General features: G+C 48.0%; 1 long non-coding RNA gene across 1 annotated transcript in view; it reads left to right on the plus strand.

Annotated features, from left to right (window-relative positions):
- Nucleotides 1-12,667, plus strand: part of LOC142591285 (uncharacterized) — a 36,549-nt gene extending 23,882 nt beyond the window's left edge. The window contains exons 2-3 of the long non-coding RNA XR_012830437.1: nucleotides 657-911; nucleotides 12,565-12,667. This is a non-coding gene — a long non-coding RNA (uncharacterized LOC142591285). The remainder of the gene's footprint in view (nucleotides 1-656; nucleotides 912-12,564) is intronic.
- Nucleotides 12,668-20,970: the final 8,303 nt, after the last annotated feature.

The raw sequence follows: 20,970 nt of genomic DNA on the forward strand, positions 1-20,970 counted from the left end.
TGTAAATTAAACCTTCATCACAGTATTGCCTGCGAAAAAACACCATAAGGCCACCGCAAATAGAATAATTAAGGTGGACCGCATATAAACTATCGAATTTCCATTTTGTTAAATGGAATAGTGCAGAAAGTTAACTTTACTGAACACATCAATAAAAAACATATAAGAATGTCAGTATCAGATTACGGTACTGTGCAAAATTGCGCTTTTCTTTTGTGTTTTCAAAAAAACTTGTCAGCTATTTCATTTTGTGCCCGTTTTGAATACTTTAAGTGCATGCATGAATGCACTATATGTAAAAAAAATTGTTTCAAATAATTGTCCGAGTTTTCTTGAGCGAAAATTATTGTTCTCAGTATTTTCGTGTATTAGAGTGCATTTATACCGTGTGCGTGAATATTACTTTATATGTGTAATTTACCGCTAAAATAACCACTATCTTTATTTACATTGCTAGGTTGTAGTAAATTGTATAATCTGTGTCTATATATACGATGGAATTGAATCGCTTTTCATTTCTTGTATGTGCACTTACTCCGCTTGAAATGCTGGCGGGAGCAAGAGCCCTTGATAGGCTATATGCCTTTAGCTCTTGCTTCACTTTCTTTTGCATTTTGAAAGAAAGAATAAACTGCTTCTTCTTCTCTTTGTTACAGTTCACGATAAACCCTGCAGAAAGGAGGAAGAAGAGAAGGCCGCCGCGAGCAGCACCTGCGGCGAGAACAGGTGCAAAGATCTTCAACGCAAAATAAGGCGCTGCAAGAGGGATTCTAGAAGTGGTTGTTTCTGCAAAGAAGAGTATTACCGAAAGGGATCAGGAAGCTCACCATGCGTAAAAAGGGAAATGTGCGGTAGTTTCCTGACAGCCGTATCAGGGGAATCCGCATCCGGCCGCATAAATAAATAATACAGTGAGTATCTTAAAAACTTCTTGACTGCGGATTTGGAAACTTGTTTTGCGAGAAGATACTGTTACGAGGTCGATGCAGGCGCTAATTTGATACACAAGCTAAAGTAACATGACCAGCACGGAACGCTGAACGTTTTATGTTGTTGTTGTTGCCTATCAAGTGTGTGGCTCCTACCCACGATGGCGGATTATAAAAGAAATGGGTGGATTATGCCTCCAAACTAACGTGGAGCATAAATTTCCGAATATCTATGGTATTAGCATTGAATAGCGCAGACGTATCTGTTAAAATAAAATGAAGAAAGGCATACCGAATGAGTAATAATTATTTGAAAGTACAAATATATATATATATATATATATATATATATATATATATATATATATATTTGTACTTTCAAATAATTATTACTCATTCGGTATGCCTTTCTTCATTTTATTTTAACAGATACTTCTGCGTTATTCACTGCTAATACCATAGATATTCGGAAATTTATGCTTCCACGTTATATATATATATATATATATATATATATATATATATATATATATATATATATATATATATATATATATATATATATATATATATATATATATATATATATATATATATATATATATATATATATATTGTTACGAAGAGTTGTGAAGAAATGGTTTTATTTACAGGAGAATTGGACGATGATGGTAGCGTGATCGTAGCGCAGCCCGGGCTCTCAAACTCTTCGTCTTCTCTTCTCACTTCTTGTCCGCGCCTTTCGTATCCGTTACATTTCCCCGAAAGCAGACGAAGCCCGTGGGGCGAGTCAGGATGTACAAGCAGGGTAGAAAGGCTTCAGGCGAGCAATATGAGTCAGCTGAGTTCTGCTTGATCGCCGACCATTGCACAGGAGGCGAGCTATGACGTAAGTGACTTCGCTCAGGCGGTCCACAAGGCCCACAAATGGGCCTGCATATTGTGACAATAACTTTTGGCACAATCCACGCTTGCGTTGCGGTGTCCAAAAAAGGACCAAGTCACCTTTTCCCAACGATACTTGTACGTGATGGTCGTCGTGTCGCTCTTTCGAGCGACTTTGCGAGGCCACAGTACGAAGACGAGCTATTCGACGGGCTTCTTCGGCGAGACACAATGTCTTCGATACAGAATCGTCACTGTGCAGTACGAATGGTAAGAAAGTGTCCAGAGGGCTTCGCGGTAACCTTGCATGCAGGAGATGAAATGGGCTATACTTCGTGATTTCGTGTTTCGCCGTGTTGTAGGCGTAAGTGATGAACGGAAGCACGTCATCCCAGTTCTTGTGATTGGGGGAGACGCGCATGGCAAGCATGTTGGTCAGCGTTCTGTTCGTCCTTTCAACGAGACCATTGGTCTGTAGGTGATACGGCGTGGAATGACGGAACTGTGAAGTGCACAAACGAAGTAACTCTTCAATGGCATCAGCAGTGAACTGGCGACCAGGGTCGCTGATGATGACACGTGGTGGGCCATGACGAAGGACCACGGGACGCAGCAGGAAGACCGCCACGCAAGCAGCGGTGGAAGACGGTATGGCTGCAGTTTCTGCATACTGTGTAAGATGGTCTACGCAGACAATTATCCAACGGTTCTTGTTAGATAATGGGAATGGACCCAAAAGGTCAATGCCTACTTGCTCGAACGGCGTACTGGGCGGTGTCAATGGCCGAAGGGGACCCGGTGCTGCGGTGGTCAGTCGCTTGTGACGTTGGTATGTTTCACAACTAGCAACATAGCGCTTGGTTGTTTCGTACATCTTGGGCCAGTAAAAGCGTTCCTGCGTGCGGTGCAGCGTTCGTACGAAGCCGAAATGGCCAGATGTCACATCGTCATGCATAGCGCGTAGAACGTCGGAGCGGAGACTCTCGGGGACAACAAGCAGAAAACGCGCTCCATGCCCGGAGTATTCAGTTTTGTAGAGCAATTTATCACGGACAGTAAAGAGACCGCTTCCTTTAGAATTACTGGCGGCAACAAAAAGCGGATCGAGGGTAATATCATTCCGTTGTTCTCGCTGAAAGTCTGCCGCGTCAGGGAACGAAGAAGTAACAGCAGCGTGACAGTCGTCAAAATTCTCAGCATCAGAGTCGGTAGTCGCAAGAGGAATCCGAGAGAGGCACTCTGCGTCAGCGTGACGACGGCCACTCTTGTACGATACCACAAAGTCGTATTCCTGGAGGCGCAGTGCCCAACGTGCGAGGCGACCAGAGGGATCACGCAAACCGACCAGCCAGCACAAAGAATGATGGTCGGTGATAACGTTGAATGGTCTACCGTAAAGATAACACCGAAACTTTTGTATGGCGAAAACGGCTGCCAGGCATTCCTGTTCCGTAACCGTATAATTGCGTTCAGATTTGCTCAGGCAACGACTGGCATATGCGACAACATGTTCTGCGCCACTGAGACGTTGTACAAGCACCGCTCCTATCCCGATTTCACTAGCATCAGTGTGAACTTCAGTCGGGCAACATGGATCGAAGTGACGCAAGAGAGGTGCTGACGTTAGTATAAACTTCAGTTGAGAGAATGATGCGTCACACTCTGGTGTCCAATTGAAGGATGCATTTTGTCGCAAAATACTTGTCAATGGGTAAACGATGTCGGCAAACCGGGGAACAAAACGACGAAAATACGAGCATAGGCCAATGAATGAGCGGAGTTCTCGTGCTGACTGTGGTGGTTTGAAGGAGCTCACCGCTTCAATCTTACGAGGATCGGGTCTGACGCCATCCTTGTCGACTAAGTGTCCCAGGACCAGTGTTTGACGTTCGCCGAACCGACGCTTTTTTGAGTTTAGAACCAGTCCAGCTTTCTCAATGCAGTCGAGAACGAGGCTGAGGCGTTCGTTATGTTCTTCAAACGTGCGGCCAAAGATTACAACATCATCGAGGTAACACATACATATCTCCCACTTTAGACCACGTAGTACTGTGTCCATGAATCTTTCAAAGGTGGCAGGAGCATTGCAAAGGCCAAAAGGCATAACATTAAATTCGAATAGGCCATCTGGAGTCACGAAAGCAGTCTTTTCCTTGTCGGCAGGGTCCATAGGTATTTGCCAATACCCCGATCGCAAATCAAGTGTTGAGAAGTAAGAAGCAGCGTGTAAGCAATGACGTCATCGCGGTAGTGGATAGACATCCTTCTTCGTCACTGCGTTTAGATGTTTGTAACCCACGCAGAATCTCCACGAGCCATCTTTTTTTCGGACCAGGATTACTGGGGCTGCCCATGGACTAGACGACTCTTGAACAGCACCTTTGTTCATCATCTCCTTGACTTTCTCTGCAATAACTTTGCGCTCGGACGATGACACTTGGTAGGGCTTCTGGCGGATGGGGTGTGCTGAGCCGGTATCTATTCTGTGACGAGCGCGGGACGACGGTATATGAAGGGGTGCATCTCCATGCGTGAAGTCAAATGCGGCCTCATGCCTGGCAAGGACCTGTACTAGTGCTTGCCGTTCCGATGTACTGAGAGCCTTGCTGATCATGCCAAGCATTAGCTCTTCAGAATGGCGATTATCGCAAGGAGAGCAAAGTTTAGAGACGTCCGTAGTTAGTGCCGCTATTGAGCTACATGCAGCTTTATCGAAGAGAGCGATTTTCATACCGCGAGGAAGGACAACTGGAGTGGCGGAATAGGTCAGTGCCCACAATGTGGCGGCTCCTTTCGTCATGCACACGACAGAGCAGGGCACAAGTATATCTTTTTTGGCACAGTTTATACGGAGAGGTCTAACTACAAGGTCAACACAATCAGCATCAACAGTAGTTGCCGAAACACGAACGGGCGTCAGGCACCACGATGGTGCAATCACTTCATCAAGAACAGAGTGTGTCTGCGTCCCTGTCTTCACCACCCGAGCTTTGTTCAGAATGTGCTGATATTAATAACTTGTTCAATGATATTTCGCCACAACCACAGTCGACGGAAGCGCCGCACTGTTCAAGAAAATCGATACCAAGAATAACATCGTGCGAACAACGAGAAAGAACAAGGAATTCCGACACAAACACTTTCCCAGCCAACAAAACACTCACCGCACAAACACCAAGGGGATGAAGCCACTCGCCGCCTACTCCACGAAAGGTAGTACCGTCGTTCCAAGAAAACATAACTTTGTGGCCTAGACGGTTTTTGAAAGCGAGGCTCATCACAGACACAGTCGCCCCAGTATCAACTAACGCCATGATCGGTATTCCGTCAATCGAGACATTCACTCTGTTTTTGTAGATCACAACAGGCAGAGGTATTTCTTGCAAAGACCCTCCGGCGACCACACCTCCATTGGCCGCGGATGCTAGTTTCCCGGAGGCGGTGAGGAAGAACGGAGCCGAGGGGACGGAGAGCGACGGGGACGGCTATTTGGTGGCGTCAAACTCCGCTCAGATGCTGGCGAATCACTGCGTCTGGTCTCGTGTGAGAAGTGATCCCTTGGAAGCAAATCGGTCGTCCGCAGGTCATATGAAGTACGGGTTCTGAGTGGCGAGAACATTGATGGTGTCCTACGTGATTGACGGGCTTGGCGACAATACCGAGTTATATGGCCTGTGGAACCGCAGTTGTAGCACACGGGAGGTTCGCGGTTGACAGCGTCTTCCTCGAAACGAATGGTAGACGGCTGCGGGCGGCGAGAAAGTTCGTCGTCATGTGGATAACGTGTCTCTGCTGCTTGCTGAAATCCGTTATATCTTTCATAAGTCGCGTCGTGGTAGTAGGGTCGCTGCTGTTCTTGTCGCGGCCTGACAGAAGTCGCAGGGCCTCGGGGGTAAAAACGCGGCTGCTCTCGTTGTGGCCGAGCGTCATAAGTAGGGCCTCTGTCGTAGAGACGTGGCTGCTGTCGGGGCGCGAGTTCATAATCCTCAGTGCCCCTTGCCGCATGATACGGGGAGAAGGATGCCACGTTTTGCTCAAAATCTGGTGGAAGGCGGAAGCTATGAGTGCCTGGATGTATCACTTGCGCGTGCAGGCTGAGTTCTTTCCGAACTATTTGTCGGATCGTTGATGCAAGATCAAGGGGCTGGTTGCTGTCTACGCTTGCAACTGTCGTTACATTGGCTAGCCTGCCAAACTTCGGCGTTATGCGCCTCGTCTTTAGTTGCTCGAAAGTGCGACAGTGCCGAATGATGTCAGCGACGGAAGCCAGGCTGTCTTTTGCAATGAGGAAATTGTAAACATCCTCGGCAATTCCTTTTAGGATGTGCCCGACTTTGTCTTCCTCGGACATTCCAGAGTCCACCATCCTACACAGTTCTATTACTGCCTCAATGTAGGTCGTGCAGGTTTCGCCTGGTACTTGCGCACGTTGCAGTAGCGTCTGTTCTGCCCTTTTCTTTTTCGTCGCGGAGTCGCCGAATCGCTCTTTGATTTCCCAAACAAATCTTCCCCATGCTGTGAATGTTTCCTTGTGGTTGTCGAACCACAACAACGCAGTATCCGTTAGAAAGAACACGACGTTCGAAAGCTGAGAAGCGCTGTTCCATTTGTTGGCGGCACGCACCCGGTGATAATGGATGAGCCATTCCTTGACGTCTTCGTCCGATCTTCCGGCGAAGGGACGCGCATCTCTCAGTTGCAGAACAGAACTTGTCGGGGCTACAGTTGGAATGGGCCGTTGTTCGTCTGCGTCGTGGGACATGTTCAGCTCCGGTGAATTCGGTGGGAGTCCAGCAAGGCGACGGCTCCGTCGAAGAACTTGTGGTTCAGCCTTCGTCTTCGGGTGTAGATTACCCCGCACCTTCCACCACAACTGCTACGAAGAGTTGTGAAGAAATGGTTTTATTTACAGGAGAATTGGACGATGATGGCAGCGTGATCGTAGCGCAGCCCGGCCTCTCTAACTCCTCGTTCTCTTCGTCTTCTCTTCGTCTTCTCTTCTCTCTTCTTGTCCGCGCCATGCGTATCCGTTACTATATATATATATATATATATATATATATATATATATATATATATATATATGTAGAGAGAGAGAGAGAGAGAGAAATTAGCAGGGCATTCACTTGGATTCTCTAAGAAATGTTTGGACAGCAAAGCAAGTATTCCAGTGGCTTAATCCCAAAGTGGATGCCCCGAACGAAAGAATAGCTGATTAAGTCCAGGCGAAGTCTTCGAACTTTTTAATGCACAGCACCGGCAGATGCCAGCTGGTGACGTTGAGCTTTGTCCTCCTCGTTTTCAGTTTACTACTCGTCTTCTTTGCCTCAACAGAATCCCACCGGCAATGGAGCACCATCCTGGAGCAAGATATGGTGGGGCACTGAAGGCGCTTACGTAAAGCTTCGAATGACCAACGCAAACAACGTCCGTTTCTGGTTGAACCAACGGTGAACCCGGGTCGGCAGTAGCAATTTAATATATCCCATCGGAAAGTTGTTGGGATCCTGTAGGGACATAAAACGTGACTAGAGTTTCTTTAGATAGGGCAACACAGCGAGATGGCGAACACAGGAGCGCGAAGAAACTAGCGAAAACTCGACGTCACTATGGTGCTTGTCATAGTGGTACTTTTGGAGAGCTTTCATGTCGCGAGGTGGACGTGCGCAATCTGACGAGCTTTGGCAGCCAGGGAAGTGCTGGGCGACTTCAGTAGATTCGCAAGTAAGGACTCCGGAGTCGAAACAGGATCACTCCCAAACAGTATGTAAAACGGCGAGTAACCAGCGGTGTCATGGCGGAGCGAAGTATATGCAAAATGCACAATGGCGTCCCAGTCGCGGCAGTCTGCGAGACTAACATAGCAAGCGTGTCGGTGTGCATCCTATTGAGGCGTTCGGCAAGGCCGCTTAGCTGGAGGTGCTATAGCAGTGGTCACTTGGTGTACCGTAGAAGAGCAACAAAGGATATCATCGATTACTCTTGACAAAAAGTAGCGTTCGCGTTCAGTGAGGAGCTGCAAGGGAGCACCGCCATGCAGTATGACAATGCGCAGTAGAAAATTTGCGACGCCCTTGGCGCAGAAGGTGGGCAGGGCTCGTGTAATGACGTAGGTAGAAGGTGTCAATATGGGCCGCAACGGCAACTCATTTTCTGCCGGCAGTTGACATGGGCAAAGGGCCAAATAGATCGAGCCTTACAAAAAAGAAAGGTTTGGTAGGATTGTCGACGGCATGCAGAAGCCCAGGGGAGGCTTGGAAAGAGGCTTGCTGCGTTAGCACAACATTTTCCGTGATACTGCTTCCTAACCATATGCGCAGCAATTATGCCATGTCAAGCCGAATATTAGGTTTGTGTTTCATAGTTTATGCATGTGCATGTTGACAGCGCATGCAGCAGAGGGATAGATTTGCACGAATTAGTTGGAGGCTGGTTTGGTTAAAGGGACACTAAAGGCAAAAACTAAGTCAAACTAAATTGATAGATTAGTGCTCGAGAATCTGTAACGCGTCAATATTATCGCGAACAGAGCCTTAATAATCGACAAATTGAGGTAAATACAGTACATGATCATATACTCTCCCGGGATATTCAAGCACTTGGCCGATGTCGAAAGCACTCCTCAGTTAAATTCTGTCACTGTGCCGCCCACGCTTTTGCGTTTCAGTAGTTTTGTTGTCCCTTAGTGCTGCACTGCTATTGCTGGCTTGCGACACTCGCACAAACTGCAAGTAGCAGAGAATTCAATTTCCATTCGATGTCGCGGGATGCTCGAACGGTCTACGCCCCTTGACCAAAAAGCAGCTGCAGCGCGGACTGCAACAAAGGGTGGTGATAGCGTATTCAACGTCACCGCTACCGCGATTGGGTGGCGGGAAATTTAAATTTTGAAAAAGGTATTCGGACTCTTTAAATTCAAGTTTCTCGTAAACTATGTTTTTCCTGGTACGAAAGAAGCATTGCAAGGTTTCTGGAATGGTATTTAGACACTGCACGTCGACTTCGTATTTGCCTTTAGTGTCCCTTTAAGGACACTTCAAAGGTCGGCGCCATGGCACCTCAAAATCGGAAACTTTGGAAGGTTGCGACTAAGGAATCAAATTCGCAAAGCTTTCCGTTCGTCATGGCTCCTTGCCATTGTCTGACAGCATTGACTACTGCCATGTTCAACGTTAAGATTGGATAAAATCGTACCTTGCGAGCGATTCAAGCGTAAGCGATAACAGAACGCAGATCTTAGGCGCCCGTTCCTGCGTTGAGCGTCGGTGTCCGTCGGCATAGCTCGTCTGCGTGACCGAATGGACGAGCACAGTAAAGGATGAGAGAGCGAACGCGGAGCGCAGCGGACGGTGAAAGACGGTGATATTGAAGGGAGCGCGAGGAGGAAACCGGAGGTGGAAGGCGCAGAGGAACCATGAGGCGGAAAACGAAGGAAGAGGGTATGGCGAAAGCATGCGAAGAAACGCTCTATGCAGCGCAAGACAGGCTCTGCGCCGATGACCAGTACGAGATGGCCTCCGAGTCTTGCGCCATCGTCTGTTCACCAATAGCATACGGCGACCGCATCCATTGATACTGTATCTGGAAGCAAAGCGATGCATGAGCGGTGGTCTGTCTGCGGCTGCTGCTTTGAAGTGCGCCCACGCGTCACCCACGCGCTTTCTTTCGGGATCTTCCGATTAGCGAGGCCGTCACGTCGCACTTCCCTCCGTGTGCAACGTGCCGAATGATACAGATTGTCCGTGCCAGCCGCTATATCTCGAAATAAAAAAAAACGCGTAAAGAGCAGCTCTCAAATTTGAAATTAGGGAGTATCATAATCGTCGCTGAAGTTTATTGTAAATTCTGACATTTTACGAGTGGTAAGCGCACCCCCCCCCCCCCCCCCCAATGCGATCTTCTTTCTACTAAATAAAAAATCACGCCGTGAGAAACGGTCGTTCCTTCCTTGATCCGCATCAGTTTCGCTCGAAGGAATCAAGTTTTATCTCGCTTAACCACATAGTCGGCCAATAACATCCTTAAGAACAATATGTAAAGAAAGCAAATTCTGTTTTCGTAAGAAGGTAGACATCGGGACCATGATCAACGAATCTTCCTTAATTCCACTCCGTTTGACATTGAACCTAATTTGACATGATTCATTTTAGGCGTGATATATTAGAGAATAAACAACTTAAGATACTGCTCTGGCATTTACAATTTGAACATGTGACGCCAAACTCAGCTCGATCAACAGTGCGTTTTAAGGCACTCCAATTCACTTCATGTTTGAAATGGATTGCTTCTTTGCCACTGGCTTTTCCTGTCTTGTGCCCGGTGTTGTATTTTAGTACGGGGCAGTGTTATCATTGTAGCAATTCTGTCGCTAGACTTAGCGATATTTTGTTTTATTGTCAGATTCTTTCATGTCGATTTTTCTGTTACAATGCGCGCGCACACACACACACACACACACACACACACACACACACACACACACACACACACACACACACACACACACACACACACACACACACACACACACATATATAGGGGGTTTCTGTAAATTCAGCACGCAGGACCCGACAGGAAAGCGACGACGAACCTCTTCCATATATATATATATATATATATATATATATATATATATATATATATATATATATATATATATATATATATATATATATATATATGTAGTGCCACTGCCGTTGGTCTGTTTCGAACCACGGTCAGTTGCACTTCGCTTCTCGACGAGGCAGCATGCTTCGCGAGTGAGCTCCTGAACAACTTCGTAATAGTGTGAAGCCACTTTAAATCACAGATTCCGCACTTCAAAGAGGTGTAGCGTAATGGTAAAACGCTTCTCTCACAGTTAGCGCTAAGTCGCCACTGAATTGTTTTGTACAAAAAATAGTTTCAAGGGGCGTTACCCGCCAGCGTCAGAGTTTTACTAAATCTATTCCATTGGATAAAGCTCACAACTGCAGCTGTAAATTATTTACCCAAACTGCTTGCAATAAGGTGTATGGTTATAATGAAAACGCAGCAGGTACACAATGGAACGAGATCCACTATAGAGAGGCATACATATTGCACGCACTAAGTTTGTTTACGGTAATCTTAACGCATGACCCCATTTCTCAAGGCACTAGTATGTCGTATTTGACTCACTTGAAATTACGCAATTGCCATCGCCGTAACCATGGCATACGGCCAAGGGCATAAAAAAAAAACATAAGAGAGGTAGTTGCAGGGTACTAACACAGCAACAAATGTTTGAAAACTTACTCGGCTGGAAGACACTGTTAATAGAAGCACTACCTAAAAGGTTTATCCTGATAAATGTGGAAAATGTGGAAAGGCCACTAAGCACAAAGCCTTAAGAGAGATAGAGAGAGCATAAACGTTAAGCGCTTAGATTCAGTGAGAAAGAGTGCTTCTTTCTGACTGACGCACGTAATTGGGAACCTTGGCTCCCTCGAAGGCGATCACCACGGATCTCGTCTTGCCAATCCGTTTCGCCTGCAACGCTGTCGGGTTGTGCTTGTGCACCACTAGGTCTTGAATTTCTTGGGCGGTGTCCTCTAGCGGGATGCCTCGTATCACTCCTTTAACTGTTTCATGAGGCGCCGATTCGTAAGTGCTCACCTCGTGGGCCGTTTCTCGAATGTTGATGCGTTTCACCATGGCGTACTTGTCGGCGTGCTCCCTCTTCGAAGTACTCACGACGATTATGTTCTGTTGATGGTTTGGACAAACAATATCTTCTCTTGCTGCCATTGCATCGACTTGGGCCGCCTCAGTAATTGCTCGGCTGATTTCGACCCGGGCCACATCGCTCACTTGAAGCCCGCCGCGTGGCCGCATTACAATCTTCACGTCTTCGCGCGGGAGGTCCGGCATTCTCGCGCCCTTGAGCAGCTTGCCCTTGTTTACTCGCTTCATCCTGTGATGAAGGCTCTTGTCGGTGGTGCCATAGATGTCATCGTCACGTCTGTTGCTGACGTCAACTGCGGCTTCGGCGCCATCTTGGCTTGTGTGGCTCCTTTGCTTCAACTTCTCGCCGGCGGTTTTCCACCCCTCTGCTCTCGTGAGCTGATCCGGCGAAATTTCTTCGCCATCGACCTCAATTCTCATAGCAGTCGACATATTGGGTCACTGTCCGCTTGCCAAATTAGCGATCGGTCGGTAATTGGCTGCGGCTCGATGCGGCCTGAGAGTAGGCCCACCGCTTCCCTCGGCCGAAGCCGAGGCCGGTGGGCGCTCTTCGTGGGTCACAAAATCGGTTCTAATTACCGAAGAAATGGACGCCTACCTCGGAATTGGGTATCGCGGTGGTCCACGTAGGTTCATACATCCGATCGATGCGCTTTCATGAAGATCCGAGTTGAATAATCGGCGCAATTAGCGAAAATTCAGAGAGCTGACGTGGAACACGTTCATTCAGCAACGCAATGCCTCATCGACGTTGGGAGGCTAGCGCGCGCTGTTGCCTCTTGGCCAAGTGCGGCGTATTCCCTTGTAAATACACTTGTACATAGTTTTTCGTCGGTGTCTTCCTACGTAACAATATCAAGCCTGCCTATAATTCACTACAAAGAAAATCATTTCTTCCATTAACCTGCCCTTCAATAGTACTAATATTTACACATCGAAAAACACACTTCATACAGTCACAAACATTTTTCGTGAGCCAATCAGATCAACATGCTTCATTTTAAATCAATATCAAATGCAGTTAAGTCTGCCCATTTTCTTGCAGGTGGCGCAAGGCTGATGTTGACGTGCCGACGTAAACGAAGTTCCCGAAAGGGAGAACGGAGCGAGCGCTTCGGAGTTGGAAAAATAAAGTACTTGATTCTTGAATTTCACTGTAGAAGCGCCTTTTTCCTATGCCGGTACAGAAGTGACCCCACATCGGCAGCATGACACTCTTGCCTGAACACGCAGCGGTCAGCAGTACCCTAGAGCCACTGCCGCTCCCAAAGTTCTGCCCGGGAAACCCCACCATCTGGCCATTAAAGCTGGAGGTAGGATTTTGCCTTCGTGGCACGAGGTCGCAGCGGGACAAGTACCAGAGGACTGTATCGGTGCTCCTGCCAGTTCTGCGTTGTGATGTCCCGCCTGTAGTACCACAAGCTTACCACACGTTGCGGACTTTCATGCTAGATTTACCATAACCGGCAGTGCCGCGACACACTCTCGCTGCCGTCAAGCCAAAACGTCAGGTACTTTGGTCCACCACAGCGCCAGCTCTGTTGAGTACTACCACAGCGGCAACTACGCCTCGCGGTCCGTAACTTCTAGCGTGTTTCGCACAAGGGTGTGGTCCTCTACTAGATTTCTGTACAGCTCCCAGTCCCCGGCACCGCCTTCCAAAACGCAACTCAGCCAAGACTGCGCCCAGGTCCCGTCCTTACCCCGCACCTCCCGAATCTCCTGAGTAACTTCACTCGACCATGTTTCACCAGGGCGACAGGCCTCACACTCAGCCCATCGCCTTCACAGCCGATTTTCAAGGTATTCCGCTGCAGTGCCCAGAACTTGCGTCACCAAAGAGCCAAGCCTTTTCAAGGTTCGGGTTCTTACCACGCGTGGCTTCAGCACCACTGAGGCTGACTCATTGTACACTGGCATGAGCGGCGCGGCAGTAGTGGCTGCCCGCGAATTACCATGCCTGTCCTGTCACTTGGTCGGCACACTGTCAAACTACGACCGCCACCCTAAGGATACTAATAAAGACGACGACCAACAGACCAAAGACAAAAGCCCGCAGAGCGACTGGGCTGACTGCGATAATGCGACACCCAAGGCTCGCCTGTCATCGACCTCGACTAAGTTCGCGAAGGTGTGAGCGGAGCGAGTGTTTGGTTGTTGGAAAAATAGGGTAGTTGGTTCTTGCATTTCAATCTGGCATCAACTTTTTCCTGCACCGCCACAAGGGCTAATCAAGTATTGCCGATTTTGAAGATCCGTCCGTTTGTTTCTTTTCAATCTGCCCTTCCATTGTCGGATTTCGGAAGCCAGATGTGCACTTTTTTTCAGTTAAGTTTCCCATTCCTTTCTATTTTCTCATCGGTGTCGGTGTGTCCGGCTTGTCGGTAGACATCATGGATTATCTCTTCATGCTTTATTTCTTGAATTCTTTTCCTCGAGTTACCAGATTTAATGCAGTTGCTGAGAAATAAGGGCTGCTTGGATTGGTTGCAGTTATGTGCTGCTGTAGTTGTGGCACGAGTTATTGGACAATTAGTTTGATTGCTTTCCGGATTTTGGTATTAATGATCAATGGCACCTTTTGCTTGGTTATGTAAGTTTTTGGTTTCGCCAGATTGTGGCCTGTTTCCATTGATGATGAGTTCTTGTTACTTGCAGCCTTGGTCGAGTTTTCTGATTACTTCTTGCTGATTCTTGTAGCTTGGCTTGGAATGCCTTCATTGGTTATCCCTCTATTTATTCGGCTTCACAATCCTTGTGGTGGCTGGTAAAGAGCATCGACACAAGATATTCTCTTTTACGAGGAAGACCGCAATGTTGAGCCTGATTTAGATCTAGATCGGCTTGATCTGGATCTCGAGTTGCTATGGGAGGGCTGAATAAAGGGGCGGTATAAAGCAGCGTCTCCGGCTGCTAGATGTTAGTGAGTCGCGAAACTCGGAGTTCGAGCTCAGATTCAATCCCTTCAGCTTTTTGTGCATGTTTCCGCTTCTGCCTCACTCTGAATGTTGGACATGGTGGGATAAAACGTTTCCTACATTCCGTTGCGGCGGTTTCACGTGGAGGTTGGCATACTTTGCAGAGTAAGCTGAATTCATGGTATAGGGGCTTTACCATTTTACCACACAGATGACAAAAGTTCTGCGTTCGGTAAGGGCTTACGTTTTGTCTGGGCCGAATGTTGCCACGCAATTTGCAGTTAGGTATAGTCTTTCTCTACGGCTTGCATCCAAGTGTGGCTCCGCCGAACCTAATTATCAAAGTAACGTTTGCTCCTCCGTAGAAGATCACGGCCGAGCTTGACCTTTAACGCATCTTTGCATCTATAACCGGGCATCTGGCCTCTGGAGAGATTTCGAACATGAGTCATTTGTTAGTTATGCCCTGCTGTAGTCGGTGCACCGTGATTTTAGCGACGTCTTCTGAGATATTGCTATTCGCATTAAGTTTGTTAATGACCTTCATAGTTGCATTTCCTGCACCTTAGAGAGCACTTTGCGGGCAAGTTCATTGTCTGCCCTGCCGGAAATTATGACGTTATAGTGTTTTTTCTACTGTAACGTTGTCATTAAAAATTTGCGGCAATATTTCCTTGCCCTGCTCATTGCTTGCGCTATTGCGAGCTGCGGCCATTTGTACAGTGTTGGTACAACTTGCGGTACGTCTACCGACCGCAGGTAGGCATTGCTTGTATTCCCCGACTTTGGATTGTCTTCTTCGGTGCTGTCTTGTGTTAGGGTGGTTTCTATTGTGGGAAAAGTGCTACGCGCTGCACATTTATAGCCTTCTTCTCCGCTCTCGTTAACCACAAACCTTACCTTTCGATAGCCTTTCTATTGATTTTGTCACAGCTATACTAATGCTCTTAGCTTTCGTAATCCAATTGCATGTATTCATGATATCCCGCATGCATCACATGAAAATGCCAAAAATAAAACATTCAGCTAAACCCACCTCCCGATGACTGTTGACGGCAAGGCGTTAAACATTGAATCAGTGCAGGTAAACCACGTTTTTCTACCGTCTAAACGAGTTACTCATGAATTGCGTATTGCAGCATGATTCCTCTTTCACGCTTTTTTAAGAACTCTCGGCACCATTTAGCGCAGCGGCGAAGCTTGTGCGTAGCCTCCAAAATGCATAGCGCGTCAGTGCGTGGCCAACGCTTTGGAACTCGTGAATGGACAACTATTCTCTGCTCTTGTGCTTCTTTCTGGACACATTACGGCATCTAGTGGCACTGCTGATGAGTCTGTGCGCGGCCTCCTAGACGAGAAACATGGCGCGCCGGTGTCGGCGAACGTTAAGAATTTTTGCCTGGCATACCATGCACTCGATTACACATACTCAGTCACCTAAGCGGACGAGACGTTCATTGAAGAGCGGCACATACCTAGTACAAGCATGGTACAGCTTCCTAAAGTGTTATTGTGCAAGGGGTTCATTGAAAAGCACTGTATACCCAGTCCATTTCCCACACAACCTGATAAAGGGTCGGGTTGCTGTCCTTGACGAACTCTTCTGACGTGCATTTCAGTCTGCTCAACATCTAAGGGATCTTTTTCGTTATTTTAGAGCGGCACATTCATAATTACCCAATTTGGCATCGAAGATGTTCATTGAAGAGCAGCACAGACCAATTATAACATACCAAGTGCTCCAAGTGGGCGTTAAATAGTCTCTTTGAACAGTGGTACTTACCCATTCCCGCATCTACAGTAACACTTGTCGGGGTGAAAGGGATTCTTTAAAGCGCAGCTCGTATATGCCCACACTGTCACGTACTAAGAGACCGAAGCTAGTCCGATAGACGGTTTCGATCCCTGTTCCCTAAATACAGCAGATTGATACGCTGCCAATTAGGCAATAGATCACCCTGTGCTCGAAAAAGTTATGGGGTTTTACTTTCCAAAAGCATGATTTGACTTTGAGGCATGCCACAGTGGGGGACTCCAGATTAATTTTGACCACCTAGAAATGTCTACCCTGCACCTTAATCTAAGTAAACGGTAGTTTTTCAATTCGCCCTCGTCGAAATATGTCCGCCTTGGCTGGGATTTGACGCGACCTCGTGCTTAGGAGCGCAACGCGCCCAGTGACCGAGGTAGGCAAGAAAATGCTTAGATACTAGCATACATAGGCACCATTGCGAGCTGTTATACCGAAGCCGACGGCGACGAAGCTGCACGTCCTCACTCTCCTGGCACTCGAGCAAGGTGGCACGCGAGCGGAGCATGCGGTGCATCTGGACATCGGTTCACTGAGTCCCCACATTAGAGTGATGATCGAAATAAACATGTTGGAAAACGATAGTCTGATCCACCCCAGAAATGGTGACCTCAGATGCTTCTCGACGCGCATCATTCCGAAGCAAGCAAAACACAAACCGTGAATCCAGGTCACCGGACGGCCACACGCGATTTACTCGTCCCTCCGGATACTCGCGCCCGAAATTCACTGGTCAATATTTGTCGGTAGTCCCCTTATCAAGTGTCGAGACCCGCCCACGCCTACAAGACATGGAAACCGACCCAAACAAAAGCGTCGCGGAACCCAGCTATGTCAGCATCAGCGCAGCGACTCGGCTAGGGCGAGTGGGACGGGAACTTATGCATGCCGGCAGACGAGCCCACGTATGTACGGTGCCCGGCGTTCTACGTCGACATGCCGGACGACTGAGTTATCCAGCTGGAGAGCCAGTTTTGTGTAAACAATGTGACTGACTCGATTCTGTGATACCACCAAGCGCCGCGGGAGCCGCCCGAAGAACTTCGCTCCAAACCCCGGTGGCCGCCCACCGGCCCTGATTTTGAAGAGAACTTGCGTCAGATATACACACTCACTACCACATTCCCCTGCCTGCACCACGCGAATAATTTGCAGTGACGAGCTAGGCAGAACCTCATTCGGATGTGCCACTGCTGCCAACTTCCTCATCCAACTTGGAAGCTGCATCCTCGTCTACTCCAACTTCAACGCCCTCCTTCACGTTTCGCGCGCTTCGCCACTTCGACGGGCCTCGTCCAAAGCCGACCGACACCATCGCGAACAACGAACGTTGCTGCAGCGCTAAGTGAACCTTCCGTCACATGATGCAAAGCTGCATTCCCAGGCTATGGGGGGTTGTGTCTACCACCTCGAAGCCGAGGACATTAAACTCTGCGCTACACCACTGCCCTTGTAGCAGCTATCTGCTATGGTGCCCATCCTCTCCTTTGGAGCACTTGCCGTCAAGTCTTCCCGGCGTGTGCACTGACAAATCCGAGACTGGCGGCTACAAGCAGTCTTGATGCGACGAAGACAAGGCCGCTGAAATAAAACCACCCTCTTAGGACACAAGTCCCGATAACCTTTCGCCCTTTCCACCTCACGCAGTCCTGTCGTACCTGCACCTGAGCCCACGAAGCCACAAGGATCTGCATCGAGTACTCAAACTTGAACAGAGTTTCGGCCTTCCGCTCCAGTGTTTCAGCCTTCCACGTGCTTCCTCCATCGTCTGACGCTGCTTCACTCGGACCTTACTCATTCGCCGTCACGAGCGCCACTTGCATCGAAGCCCATTAAGCGTGGTGCGACCGAAGTTCCTGCCAACCTGCTTAAGACCATATTGCCACGAGACGCGCGATTTTGCCCGCATATTTCACTGACTTAAGACAGCGCTCGCACAGCAGACTAGCAGATCAGCCAAAGTGTGAACATGCTTCGAATACGAATCTTCCCGCAAAAGCCTTCTCTGCCCGCGACGAGAACGGTGCTGTGCTGTGAAGTGTACATGCACACGTTGCACAGAAACAGTGTGCTGCGCAGCTCTGATCATGTTAACCATACCAACAACCTCCTTCCTCTCCACATACTATCTCTGTTATTCCCCCATACCCCTTCCCGAGTGTAGAGTAGCAGGTTAGAGGCACTTCACTCAGGCCGACGTCTCAGCCTTTCTGCCATTAAATATGATGCATCTCTCTCTTCCTTAAAAGCAACAATAAAGCCCGCGTCAAGGTGTATAAGTAGCTGTTGACGTTCCTACCTCGCTGTGTTCGCGCAGCGCACCTTGCCTGGTATAGAGGCACAATCTATCTCCCCATTCTTCGCCCGAAGACACCATGGGCAACAAATCTGCAGCGCTACTCCCAGCCTCGATCACCGGAGCGTCATTCCAAACCATTTTTCTTCCAGCCATCTCGACTCGGTCTGTTAGCCACAACATACAGAACTGTCGCCCGTGTGACAACGAAACGGCCACCACCCCAGGCGTCAGTTTCATCACAACGAAACGGCCACCTGTACAGCAAGCTCATGGATCACTAACGCATCCTCCGGTTTTCTCACTAGAGGGGACACTTTGGCGAGGCGTCATCGGCAGGCCGATGACAACGAAGCTGCTCCTCCGCGCGCTCGAGCAAGGTGGCGCGCTATCAGAAAATTTGGAGCATCTGAAGAATGCAAAGCAGAATGCCAACTATGCGGAAAAGACCACCCGACCGGAAATAAACGATGCCAAGCAAGGTACCGCGTCCCATACCTCGTCAAAAGACGAATATGAGAACATGCCCGGAAAGAGGAACAAGTGGAATAGGAAAACTACGACGATAAACAAAGAAGACCAAGTACAGCCAGCACGAACGGAAGAGCCAGAGGCAGATCACGCTCCGGCAACCGATCAAGGTCAAGGTCAAGGTCCCGACCCCGCAATGGCAGCCCAATCAAGCCACCACAGACCATTGGCAACAGCAAGGGCACTACCGGCGACTACACCACCGGACCCCCATCAGAGGTGAGCTGGGCTGACGTAGCTTCCGGGGCGCGCGCGGAGACAGATGCTGCACCTAACACTAGAAATAGAGAGTTAGAAAAAGAACAAGCAAAGATGAAAGAACTCATGCTAGAACATCATCAGCGGATTGTTGCTCTAGAAGAAGAAAACAAACATTACTCTTAAAAACGGGCGGGGTATTACACTAGATAGTATTGAGGAAGAAGAGGCAGATATGGAAGAAGAGGCTAACGCGCCAGCCAAGCTCAAAGCCACGGACGATAACGAGACGATCACAGTTAAAAAGACCGAGTCCGTTAAGGCTCTTGAGAAAAGACAGAATGGACTTGATAGCAAAATTAACATTCTAGAAAACAAACTAGACCATCATAGATACACGCTTTAAAGACCTGGTTACGCAAATTACCCAGCAAGTTACACAGGTTATTATGACGCAAATACAACAAAAATTTAACACCATCGCTACAAAATTTACCGACATTGAATCTCGTACGAAGTCATGGGGACCACAAACCAGTGGAGGCGGTCCCATCAAAACAACCAGTAAACCATACACTAAAGCCTCGACACCTACGGTGGAGGGAACCGGAAAACTATAACTGCTGCCATGAATCGACACGACCATTATACTATCTGGCAATGGAATTGTCGTGGATACAGTAGAAAAAGATCCCACTTACATCACCTAATCAATAAGGAACATCCTGATGTCATAATGCTACAGGAGCCACACTGTAAGGCCGAACTATCTGGGTATAGACCATTCTGTAGTGCCGATGGGGAGGCGAGAGCTGTCAGCACTCTAGTCAAACGTGCCTACACGGTTGTTCAGCATGATACAGGCATTGCAGATGTAGACAATATATTTATCGAGTTAATACTTGCCAGAAAAAACAATCAAAGCATATTTCTCCTTAATGTTCATAGTAACCCAAGAAACAAACGTCTCAATTTCCAAATACTTCTCCACAAGACTCTCACTATCACAGGAGGCAGAGCCTTAGTGATTGGGGGGATTTCAATGCTCAACACGCGGCTTAGGGATACAAATTTGAAAACCCCAAAGGTAGACACCTATGTCTGGACGCACAACAAGAGGCCCTTACCCCATCACAGACCCGTCAACACCTACGAGGCGGGGGTCTAGTGTTAGTGTGGACACTACGCCAGATCTCACCTTTACAAAGAACATTAAGGATGAGAAATGGATTAACACCCAACAAGATCTAGGCAGCGATCGTAACATACTCGACATCACTGTTCATCAAGGCCACGCAAATCTAAGGGCAAACAGCTCAAAATTGTAGACTGGAACAAACTCAGACAATTTCGCAAGAAAGATGATAACACTATCACAGGCATCGTGGACTGGAGCACGCAGCTTAAGCAGGATCTTAACGCAGCCGCACAAGTAATCCCCCAGGACGCGCAAATAGAACAGGTAGACAGTAAACTTCTACATATGTATGAAGCTGAAGAAGGTCTCTTGAGGACATGGAAAACTCAGAGACACAACAGGACACTCCGACGCAGGCTGGCCCGGCTTAACAGATATAGAAGCATACACACAACAGTTCTCTAACCAACAATGAGAAGCAACATGCAGCAATATGGATAATCAATTAGGACTATCCAGAACGTGGAACTTCCTCAGGCACCTTTTGAATCCTGAGGAAA

This window comes from Dermacentor variabilis, chromosome 8, assembly GCF_050947875.1.
Source record: "Dermacentor variabilis isolate Ectoservices chromosome 8, ASM5094787v1, whole genome shotgun sequence".
Classification (NCBI taxonomy): Eukaryota; Metazoa; Arthropoda; class Arachnida; order Ixodida; family Ixodidae; genus Dermacentor; species Dermacentor variabilis.